The following is a 12,054-nucleotide window of genomic DNA, read 5'->3' on the forward strand; positions in this document are numbered from 1 at the left end:
CATTGACCTGTTAGTTATAGATTAGTTAAGTCAGTCAAATAAATTATTTATAAAATTTGCACTCAATTGTTTTTACACCTGAACATTTGGATAATTAACAAATAACAATTTAACAAACACATAATCTCAACAACAGGGGGCAGTATATTCCATACATTAACCTATCTTGTTTCAGGATAACTGCTTGAGAGAGGGAGAGAGACACAAACATACATTCACCTTTTTGATTTACAGCAAATCAGCAACCATGTATGGACAGAAAAACTGTATATTTAAAATGTTGTTCTCACTGTGACACATTTGGATTAAATCCTACTCTGCTCTTCATCCTATCTCTCTTCCACTGTCTGCATCTTTGCAGGACACTGAGCATGCACCAGCACATTCACTTTATATGGCCATCCGATCAGTGGCATTCATCAAAGGAATCTATTTTGTCATCTGTGCTGCATAAACTAGGGACTAGGGGAAGATCTCTATAACAAACACCGGGTGTTGAGCCACTGAGTTTATATGTCTTGGCAGCAGCGCTGACACTCAGAATCACTTTGGTCAAAATAATGAAGGCCTACATCTGCCAGAGAGATTGGTTAATACTAACAGATAATAAGTTTTGTTTTTCTGAAAAGATTTTTTTTTCTAGGTCCCAGACCCCCAAACTTGACTCTCATCCAGACAGACAGCTTCTATGTATCAATGTGAGAAACCTCAGAAGAAGACCCCAGTGGTGACAGACACCTGTTTGAGGTGGGTCATTACGCTTGTTCACGCCATCTCTGCTTCCTGGCAGGACCTGGAGCAACATGGAAAATAACCATGTGGTGTGAAAACGTGAGCAGAACATGTGACAAAACACACTCCACTTCTTCTATCCTTTGCTCGGGAGAAGAGTAATTACTTAAAGCTAAGCTTCCCGTCTCTTATTCATTATATGTGAAATATTTCACGCTCGTTAAAAGCTCTACAGTAAACACTGAAATCTGCCTTTACATTGTTTTACAGACAATTAGGCATAGCTGTAATAATAAAATGACACGCTCCATGACGGTCCTCCTCTTGGCTTTGATGTGCCATACATACAATGGAGCAGCCTGCTGACAGAGCAGTCACATCTGTAAACACACCTGAAACAAAAGAGACCAAGAGGAACATACACATCTCATCTCCACCCCCACGTTCCAGGCAAACATCTCTTATAATGGCCAAGGACTTGTTTTATATGTATGGGTTTGCATGCAGGGAGCATGCAGAGTGGTTTGTGGCAAAAGCAAAGAAGAATGGAAACACTTTTTCTCTGTAATGGCCTGCTTGTTAACTGACTGACCTGAGTAAGTTTCCATCCCCACGATAGGCCATATAGCTGAAGATGTATGAAACCACTATGTCTTGTTGACCGCTCCTAGGGAAACTGAACCACAGTGATGCACGTAAACATTTGATTTGTGTCTCAGCCTATGCATTCTCTGATGTTAGCCCAGGTTGAGCTAGTGTTTCGCCGGAGGCAAACGCACATGACAGACCGTGGGGTCACTGGTTTATGATGGGTCCGGATGTCTGGAATGCCATCACTCGACAGATATATTAGTGTTTGGTTTCTTTAATGCAAGCTTGTGAAAGTAACACAAATGACGTGATGCTGGTGAGCAGGAGCTGAGCTCAGGGAGCTGGAATGTCTCCTCTGGCCACAGCAGTTCTCCTCCTGCCCCCTACCCAGAGGGTAAGGCCATTATCTGCAGCAGGGCCCCAGCCCCCCTCATGCCCCATGTATATGCCATAAGCTTTTGAAAATGCTGCTCTCTAAAAGAGATCAGCTGAAAGAGACTCTGGAGTCTGTCTTGTGACATACACTAAGTAGTCGTCAGAATCAGTTAAGAGCATTCTGGGAGTTAAGAGCATTCTGGGTAGTACAGTCTGATTGGACCAGCAGTTCACAAAGGGGGGTGATGAATGAATGACTAGGGGATTTCCTGTCAACAGGGAATGTTTTCATTAGCTGATAAACACATCACACTTCCTATTTCTTTCCTAAGAAACAATATAGCTTAAGTCCCATTTCTCCCAAAAAGGCCCTTTGCGTAACTTATGTAATAATGTATATATATAACAATCTTTCTTTCCTTTAAAGGAAAGAAGGTTTATTACATCCATCAGTCTTCCTGAGCTATTGGCAGTGCCCTGAAGAGGGGGTCTGTAGGAACTTCAGGCAAACTCCTCATTTACTAAGCTGACAATGTAAATATCACATATGCATCAGGTCAGCAGCTTGACAGCCGGGAGGCGAAATTGTTTCTGGATCTGGTAGTCCTGACCGAATGCAGTGGGACCATCTGGCAGACAGCAGGGAATAAAACGTTGTCTGGGTGCAGAGTGAATGATTTCTAATGGTGTTGTGTGCTTTCCTCACACATCTCATGTGCTGTGTATAAGTAATATGAGTCTGTGTGAAGCCTTTAAGTTTTAACAGTTAACAACCGTAGATTACGTCCTCATCATAGTTGTTTCTAGAACACCTGCGGACGATCCGATGTCCAATGAGATTCCTGACGGAGGAACAGCATCTTTGTTAAGAAGCCACCTTCAGGTGTTTGATGGCAGCTTCCTTGATTTTGCATGAGTGAGATGGCGGTACCTGTGTTTGAGTTGAACTCTTTTATTATGCCTAGTTGACACCTAAGGAGATTTGAGCTTTTTAGGTTTGACTATTTTATCATGTAGGAAATAATAATAATAATAATAATCTTTATTTGTATAGCACCTTTCATACATACATGCAACTCAAAGTGCTTTACAGTATAAATAAAAAGAAACATTAAATGGTTTTATGCTATGTTTGCTATCTTCCCCAAACCAGGGAAAGTTGGAGGTTCCCTGTTTGATTGTATTAATTATGTTGAGTGGTAAACTGGACAGGTAAGACGGGCACCCTGTACATCGTGAGTAGGTGTTGAGCTTCATTAGGTAAGGGGCGGGCACCATCTATGTATTTGTCCTTTTGATAGGAAAGGTTAGTTAGGTTTGTTTGTCCCATTAGGGGGTTAGTGATATGTTAGGATAGTTTTATTTTATTCGTTTTGTTTCTTTCCTTGGGTGCCGCTCTTGCCCATATTTCCCTCTGAAGTTTGCCTCAGATGAACTTTACAGGAAAAGAGTCATTAAAAAGATGTTTGGCTGTCTGGTAGTGCTCTGATTATTGGTTCGTGGGTATATTCGTTTTTAATTTTTTGCTTCATTTCATTACATTTGCCACATTGTGTTGCTGCTCCTCCAATGGCGTAGACCTAAGCATAAATGTGTTGGGGGGGGGGGGGGGGGGGGGGGTCATAATAAGAAGTGAGGCTCCAGTAATGAGCCAAGCTGTTTTCATCACTTGTTTTGTCACCATGTAGTCAGTGATGATGAATTTGCCTCATCAGGCTCTGATGCAGTTGGTCAGTCCACTCAGCACCAAATATCTGAGGTTGTCCAGGATCCAGTCAGCCATATTGACTTTCCTCTCTCTATTTAGTTATTTGAGGTTTTGCCAAGACTTCTAAACGAACTGCATGATTTTGACGGTTCAGGACAGAATGTCAGTGATGTGTCTGAAGTTATTTGAAGACACTGACTCTTTCCACTACTAATGATCAGAGTAGCATGTGCCCCAGGCACTGTCTCGAGGCTGACAATTACCACCTTCATGTAGTCATCTTTGGGAAGCAGGTTTCTGTTCAAGTCCTGTGCTATAAAGACTTTTGTCTCATCATTGTGGGGTGTTTCCACCTTGCTGGTGATGAGGACCACAACAGAGTCAGCTGTGAACATTATGACGAGGCCTGACTCACACTGTGCAGCACTGTCTCATGGAGCAGGGCGTGTTCAGAGAGCACCTGGTGGGAGGGGAGTCTGTCGGCTCAACATGACGTAGGTGAGCAAACCCCCATCTAGACCAAAGGACTTGAGCTCGGTAATCAACGTGATGGTGGTGAATGCTGACTTGGAATCAGTAAATGGCATTCGAGCATTATTTCCTTCTCAAGCCTCTAAAAGCAGTGCAATGTGATGGGAGCTGAGAAAATGTGATTGTGGGGGTTTTGCCACCATAGTCTTCAGATTGAAACGGCATCCTGGGCAGGGATAGATTTAGAATATCAGTGAAAGAGACCCAGTAGACACAACCATGCTCTGAGCATTTGGCTTGGTGCAGATTCATATCAAAGTTACGCAGGTATTCACCCTCATTAGAGAACGTTGTTGGGATGTATTTGGCACACAGGCGTCATTGGGTCTTGTACAGGTGGTTCTGCCCTTGTAAGTCAGTGATTGGCTGAATTCCATTCCACACCTGTTGTGGTTCTAAATGATTACAGAAGTTTTTCTCACTTTGTAGCTTGCAGTAGTTTGCAGATTTGATGACGTTATTCTGGTGATCCCAGCTGCTTTGTGTGAAAGCCTCCTTGCAGAAGTGAACTTCTCTGTTCATACAAGTATATTATAGTATTGTATCTTGTGGTTACAGTAAACAATTTCTTCATACAGTCCATCATTTGTAATGCATGTTCATTCTTTTTTAGTGTTTGTAAGCATTCAAAATACTACTTGAGTAATGACCCAGACACTCCCTAAAGCTTTGTGGTGTTCCATTATCTTAACCACATACATTATATTGCCATAAGTATTCGCTCACACATCCAAATGATTGGAATCAGGTGTTTCAATCACTTCCATGGCCACAGGTTTTTAAAATTAAGCACCTAGACATGCAGACTGTTTTTAACAAACATTTGTGAAAGAATGGATGGCTCTCGGGGGCTCAGTGAATTCCAGCATGGAAATGTGATAGGATGCCACCTGTGTAACAAATCCAGTCATAACATTTCCTTGCTCCTAAATATTCCACCGTCAACCGACAGCTGTATTATAAGAAAATGGAAGTGTTTGGGAACGACAGCAACAGCAACTCAGCCACGAAGTGGTAGGCCACGTAAACCTGACTGAAACGGGTCAGTGGATGAAGTGGCACACAGCCACTGGACTCTAGAGGCGCGTTGTCTGGAGTGACAAATCACGCTTCTCCATCTGGCAATCTGATGGATGAGTCTGGGTTTGGCGGTTGCCAGGAGAACGGTACTTGTCTGACTGCCTTGTGCCAAGTGTAAAGTTTGGTGGAGGGGGGGGGATTATGGTGTAGGGTTGTTTTTCAGGAGTTTGGCTTGGCCCCTTAGTTCCAGTGAAAGGAACACTAAATGGTTCAGCATACCAAGACATTTTGGACAATTCCATGCTCCCAACTTTGTGGGAACCGTTTGGAGCTGACCCCTTCCTCTTCCAACATGACTGTGCACGAGTGCACAAAGCAAGGTATAAAGACATGAATGGTCTGGTGTGGATGAACTTGACTGGCCTGCACAGAGTCCTGAGCCAAGCCTTCTCGTCCAAAATCAGTATGTAACCTCACAAATGCGCTTCTGGAAGAATGATCAAAAATCCCCATAAACACACTCCTAAACCTTGTGGACAGCCTCGCCAGAAGAGTTTAAGCTGTTCTAGTTGCAAAGGGTGGACCAACATCATTTTATACCCTATGGATTAGGAATGGGGTGACACTTAAGATCATATGTGAGTCAAGGAAGGTGAGCGAATACAGGGTATATTCATATGTATACTAAATTAACTTTTCAACTGAAAGTTTGCAAACATTTGATTTAGTTTAATCTGGTATTGGATTATGGATTAGATGCTTTTTTGTACAGTGCATGAGAAAGGCCGCGTTTGTCCTCTAATTTGTTGTGCAGGCCCGTGAAGGCTACACCACAGTGTGTAAAATTAGAATTTAGAAATTAGAGAGTGAGAGAGGAAGAGGAAAAAGCAATAGGAAACACATACACACACTTACGCAGAGTGATCTTTTACTAACAATGCCACGCAATGTAATTCGAGTGACTTCTGTTTAGAGGAACAAACTCATTCGACTTTGTTTACTGTTTCATGCAGGACAATCCACGCAAATAAATCAGAACACCATACACCAGCTTCCCTCTTTCACAATATCTCTCTTAAAGTTCACATTCTTGAGAACGGTCTTGTGTAATAGCTACTTCCATGTCCTGGCGCAAGCCTACTGCTTTCAAGTGCCCATTTTAAAAGGACAGTTTCCCTTGTTAGTTCCCCCATGGCTGAAATGAAACCTTGAGGTTTATATTTACTTAACGTCCACAGTGGGAATATAACCTCAAGTACTAAAGAGTAGGGACAAAGTGGCTCCTGTGGTTTTTGTAAGACATGAGCATGAACATTCCAACTACCTAGTCTCTGGTGGAGTTACTAGGGGGAAAACCACCTTCTTCTTGTGGTAATCGTTAATATGAAATTCCTGTCACTGACATATGCAAAATGGTATCATAATAACTTGGATTCTTTATGCGTACACCTTTACAACACCTTTGTCTTTATATCATGTTGTTCAAAAGGAAAAAGCCTGCCTAAAGTATATGTGGAGGTGATGCGTGTTATTACTTACAGTTGTATGAATCCAAGAAAATAGGCGTTTTCTTGACAACAGATTCTGTATAGTTCTAATCTAAAGCTACTAAATATTTTCTGGTCTTGTACATGTAAAATAAACAGTTATATAAGTCCTTCAAAGTTATGACAAGTTAACAAATCAGTAACGTAGTGCTATGCCCTGATCAATTAAAACTTTTTTTTGTCATGAGATTGTTCTCCCAATCTAGGTATGAAATAACAGGCAGGCCATGTCTGCAGAATCTAGTATCCCTTCACCCATTAAGTGCATCACACGTTTGCATTGTATAGACATGCATTTAACGCAGATGTCATTAACATTTTGTACAATATTCATTGTAGCTATGACTTGTTGGCGAGACAGACTTTTTTACAACTGGGGCGGGACCTTGTGACTCACCAACTTCCTCGGTATAGGAACGCATGGAGCTGTTGAACGCTATCACTCTTCCTTTAGGCTGGAGGAAAGAACAGAATACTCCCGTCCGAGTAAACGTTACCAGGAATAGGCAGTAAAGAAGAAGCAACTTTTTCATGTTCAAGAACAGAGTGCCAACAGCGACGTTGTACAATACTGAGGCACTGCATACTACCCTACTTTCATAGGTAAGCGCTTTTATGTTTTCTGTCTTCTCTCTATCGCTTCACGTCAGCGGGCCATATAATACTGTATACTATATTCCATACACGGACTTTTTTGTTGTTTGTAGACTTCTTTTGGACGGTTACTTGTAAGTCGTCCGTCTTCAGTGAGTCAAATGACCTGATGCTTTTGAAGTTTACTCGTTTTCTTAACGAACGCCTTATTCTCTTATAGTACAACGTGATGTTTGTATAGGATTTCAGTTTAGATGAAAAAATGCTGACGCCCTCAGCACCTGTTGAAACGTTTCCCTGATAAATAATCATGTTACACATTTCCTGTTCAAAAGAAAAACACAGACGATAAAATAATTAAACACAGCTTGCGTGTGTCTAAGGTGTGTGTGTGTAAGGTGATTAATACTGATGGATGGAGTACTGATTGCCTAAGGACATGTACAATTCAGAGGCCTGACTCTAATCTTAAGGCTTTGCATGCATTTTAATGAGTTTTAAAGAATAAAAAGCTAAAGTGTAAAGTATAGTTTTTGTTTTCAACATGTTGTTTTTCTGAGTTGTGTCATAAGAACTCTACGGTTCCTCCCACCGTAGTCCTGTGTTCAGATGTAAAGAGTTTCCATCCCATTGTATTCACCATGCATGAATAAAATCAAGAGCATAGCCTACTGTAAAGGAAGTGGTATTGTATACTGATTAATGTTCTTTTCATATTGGACAGGATTTATCATGACACACCTGGAATCGAACAGGCTTGTTTCATTAACTCATTTATGACTCATACGAATCACAAGGCTGCACCTCAGTGAATCAGATGCCTGAATCTTATTTCACACTGTTAGAATGTGAATGCATTAACGTTTCACTCGAGTGAGGTTGTGACTGTGTGTGCACACAGGAGAAAAGTAACCACCATAACACATCAGCCAAGTGAAAGGAACCAAACACAGGGGAAGTGTGTTAAAATCGCACCAGTGATGATGAACTAACTGGGGATGAGTGTAGAGAGAACAGGTGCAGACTTCCTGTTTGTTTCCTCTTTTGTTCGAACCTCAAGCCAAACTCCCCTAACTGGCAGCTGTCCAGGGGCATCCTGGGAGCGTCACAGCTGGTCGTTAGCCCACTGTAAACACCTTCTCAAAGAGCTTTTACTGGTTTGAGGTAAAGCACTTGTGTGTGTCTGTGTGTGAGTGAGTTGGCATAAGGTATGGGATGAGAAGTGTTTTTTATTTATTTATTTTTTTAATTTATTAAGACACGCTTTAGTGATTGAGAAACAAGTGTAAATCACCTCTTTAAAACTGAGTTTTAGATGTCTCAATACATGCAACTAAATGACTGAGCCATCTGTGTATCTCATCCAGAATACCTGACTGTACCACGACGACTGAAGTTTCCTCTAGCGTCTAAAACCCGACTTACGGAGCAGGTTTTCTGTTTTTTGGAGTTTTTGTTTGTAGTTGTGTCTGTTTAAAATATCATACTGAATCCAAACCAAAATTATACTCTTAGGAAAAAAGTGCTACCTGGAAACACTTAGTTTGACTCCATTCCTTAACTTGAAGGTCTTTCGTGATGACAAAAGTGTCTTTCTAGAAAAACCTTTTTAGAAAAGTAAATTTGAGTTTTACAGTAAACCAGCAGTAAACTACAATAGCTCATGAAATGAGAAATATTTCTATTCGGCAGTGGCCAGGGTGATTGTGGAATAATTTCATATTTTGATATTGCACATGTGGCCACCACGTGACTAGTCATTAGCCTTTAGGCCTGTTTAAATTGCAGCCACAACAAAGTGAGCAAAGCAGAGACAGGGATAAAACAGTTACTGAACATAGTAAATCTGGGTAAGATTTTAATCGGAGCACATGTAGAATCGGATTAGGTCATAACTCATCAATGTGTAAAGTGTAAAATTTTCTGTCCCTTTCAGTGATCATAATAAAAGTTTTTGTGTCCACTATTTAGATGTCGAAACCTTTGTTTTCTCCTCTAACTGTTTCCATTCTGGGGTAATGAATCAAAAAGTCTATAAAATCTCCACCCCATGTAAATTTCATGTCTGGTATTTGAGTTCTGACAGAAGCTGAGAGGCTGAAAATGCATTTGTGTTGTCTGTCTCCCTCTTGTCTGTGCTGGTCGAGCCTGTGAGACTCTGGTGAGTCTTGGCCATGGTCACATTCTTTCAGGGCAGCATGCTTTTGTAAGGTTAGTCTTTCCCTGGCACTGGGGCGCTGCCGTAGTCTCATCCTAAAGGGAACTCTAAAGCACGGTTGGACACGTAAGTCGACCCCATTCTGAAGTTGGTCTTTTTCATTTAGTTTCTTTTTTTCTTCTTTTTTAATTTTACCCCAGTTTCTCAGTGGGCACAACTCTAGTCTTGGCACATGGTGAGGACCTGGCTTTGGTAGCACACATGGTGAGGACCTGACTTTGGTAGCACACATGGTGAGGACCTGGCTTTGGTAGCACACATGGTGAGGAGGACCTGGCTTTGGTAGCACACATGGTGAGAACCTGACTTTGGTAGCACACATGGTGAGGACCTGACTTTGGTAGCACACATGGTGAGGACCTGACTTTGGTAGCACACATGGTGAGGACCTGACTTTGGTAGCACACATGGTGAGGACCTGACTTTGGTAGCACACATGGTGAGGACCTGACTTTGGTAGCTCACATGGTGAGGACCTGGCTTTGGTAGCACACATGGTGAGGACCTGACTTTGGTAGCACACATGGTGAGGACCTGGCTTTGGTAGCACACATGGTGAGGACCTGACTTTGGTAGCACACATGGTGAGGACCTGACTTTGGTAGCTCACATGGTGAGGACCTGACTTTGGTAGCACACATGGTGAGGAGGACCTGGCTTTGGTAGCACACATGGTGAGGACCTGACTTTGGTAGCACACATGGTGAGGACCTGACTTTGGTAGCTCACATGGTGAGGACCTGACTTTGGTAGCTCACATGGTGAGGACCTGACTTTGGTAGCACACATGGTAAGGACCTGACTTTGGTAGCACACATGGTGAGGAGGACCTGACTTTGGTAGCACACATGGTGAGGAGGACCTGGCTTTGGTAGCTCACATGGTGAGGACCTGACTTTGGTAGCACACATGGTGAGGAGGACCTGGCTTTGGTAGCTCACATGGTGAGGACCTGACTTTGGTAGCACACATGGTGAGGAGGACCTGGCTTTGGTAGCACACATGGTGAGGACCTGACTTTGGTAGCACACATGGTGAGGACCTGGCTTTGGTAGCACACATGGTGAGGAGGACCTGGCTTTGGTAGCACACATGGTGAGGAGGACCTGGCTTTGGTAGCTCACATGGTGAGGACCTGACTTTGGTAGCACACATGGTGAGGACCTGACTTTGGTAGCTCACATGGTGAGGAGGACCTGGCTTTGGTAGCACACATGGTGAGGAGGACCTGGCTTTGGTAACTCACATGGTGAGGACCTGGCTTTGGTAGCACACATGGTGAGGACCTGACTTTGGTAGCACACATGGTGAGGACCTGACTTTGGTAGCTCACATGGTGAGGACCTGACTTTGGTAACACACATGGTGAGGACCTGACTTTGGTAGCACACATGGTGAGGACCTGGCTTTGGTAGCACACATGGTAAGGACCTGACTTTGGTAGCACACATGGTGAGGAGGACCTGGCTTTGGTAGCTCACATGGTGAGGACCTGACTTTGGTAGCACACATGGTGAGGACCTGGCTTTGGTAGCTCACATGGTGAGGACCTGACTTTGGTAGCACACATGGTGAGGACCTGACTTTGGTAGCACACATGGTGAGGACCTGACTTTGGTAGCTCACATGGTGAGGACCTGACTTTGGTAGCACACATGGTGAGGACCTGACTTTGGTAGCACACATGGTGAGGACCTGACTTTGGTAGCACACATGGTGAGGACCTGACTTTGGTAGCACACATGGTGAGGACCTGGCTTTGGTAGCACACATGGTGAGGACCTGACTTTGGTAGCACACATGGTGAGGACCTGACTTTGGTAGCTCACATGGTGAGGAGGACCTGGCTTTGGTAGCTCACATGGTGAGGACCTGGCTTTGGTAGCTCACATGGTGAGGACCTGACTTTGGTAGCACACATGGTGAGGACCTGACTTTGGTAGCACACATGGTGAGGAGGACCTGACTTTGGTAGCACACATGGTGAGGAGGACCTGACTTTGGTAGCACACATGGTGAGGACCTGACTTTGGTAGCACACATGGTAAGGACCTGACTTTGGTAGCACACATGGTGAGGAGGACCTGACTTTGGTAGCACACATGGTGAGGACCTGACTTTGGTAGCTCACATGGTGAGGACCTGACTTTGGTAGCACACATGGTGAGGACCTGACTTTGGTAGCACACATGATGAGGACCTGACTTTGGTAGCACACATGGTGAGGAGGACCTGACTTTGGTAGCTCACATGGTGAGGACCTGACTTTGGTAGCACACATGGTGAGGACCTGACTTTGGTAGCACACATGGTGAGGACCTGACTTTGGTAGCACACATGGTGAGGACCTGACTTTGGTAGCACACATGGTGAGGACCTGACTTTGGTAGCACACATGGTGAGGAGGACCTGACTTTGGTAGCACACATGGTGAGGACCTGGCTTTGGTAGCACACATGGTGAGGACATGGCTTTGGTAGCTCACATGGTGAGGACCTGACTTTGGTAGCTCACATGGTGAGGACCTGACTTTGGTAGCTCACATGGTGAGGACCTGACTTTGGTAGCACACATGGTGAGGAGGACCTGACTTTGGTAGCACACATGGTGAGGACCTGACTTTGGTAGCTCACATGGTGAGGACCTGACTTTGGTAACACACATGGTGAGGACCTGGCTTTGGTAGCTCACATGGTGAGGAGGACCTGGCTTTGGTAGCTCACATGGTGAGGACCTGG

The 12,054-nt window shown here is 43.8% G+C and overlaps 1 protein-coding gene and 1 long non-coding RNA gene across 5 annotated transcripts in view; one reads left to right on the top strand and one right to left on the bottom strand.

The window, feature by feature from the left end:
- LOC143474275 (uncharacterized) lies at positions 1-7,042 on the bottom strand. Of its 2 annotated transcripts, none has more exons than XR_013120718.1 (3): positions 6,902-7,042; positions 1,325-1,408; positions 1-793 (listed from the first exon to the last, which is right to left on the bottom strand). It is a non-coding gene; the product is annotated as an uncharacterized LOC143474275 (long non-coding RNA). The 2 variants fall into 2 exon arrangements; XR_013120719.1 differs by having other exon boundaries at positions 1-1,124.
- The window catches only part of fhl3a (four and a half LIM domains 3a), a 27,818-nt gene continuing 22,713 nt past the window's right edge, over positions 6,950-12,054 (top strand). For 2 of the 3 annotated variants that reach the window (XR_013120717.1, XM_076971683.1), the window contains exon 1: positions 6,968-7,107. The gene's annotated coding sequence lies outside the window, so the exon portion shown is untranslated. Of the gene's footprint in view, positions 7,108-12,054 lie in introns of all 3 variants that reach the window. The other variant, XM_076971684.1, reaches the window with a different exon arrangement.

Source organism: Brachyhypopomus gauderio, chromosome 13, assembly GCF_052324685.1.
Source record: "Brachyhypopomus gauderio isolate BG-103 chromosome 13, BGAUD_0.2, whole genome shotgun sequence".
Classification (NCBI taxonomy): Eukaryota; Metazoa; Chordata; class Actinopteri; order Gymnotiformes; family Hypopomidae; genus Brachyhypopomus; species Brachyhypopomus gauderio.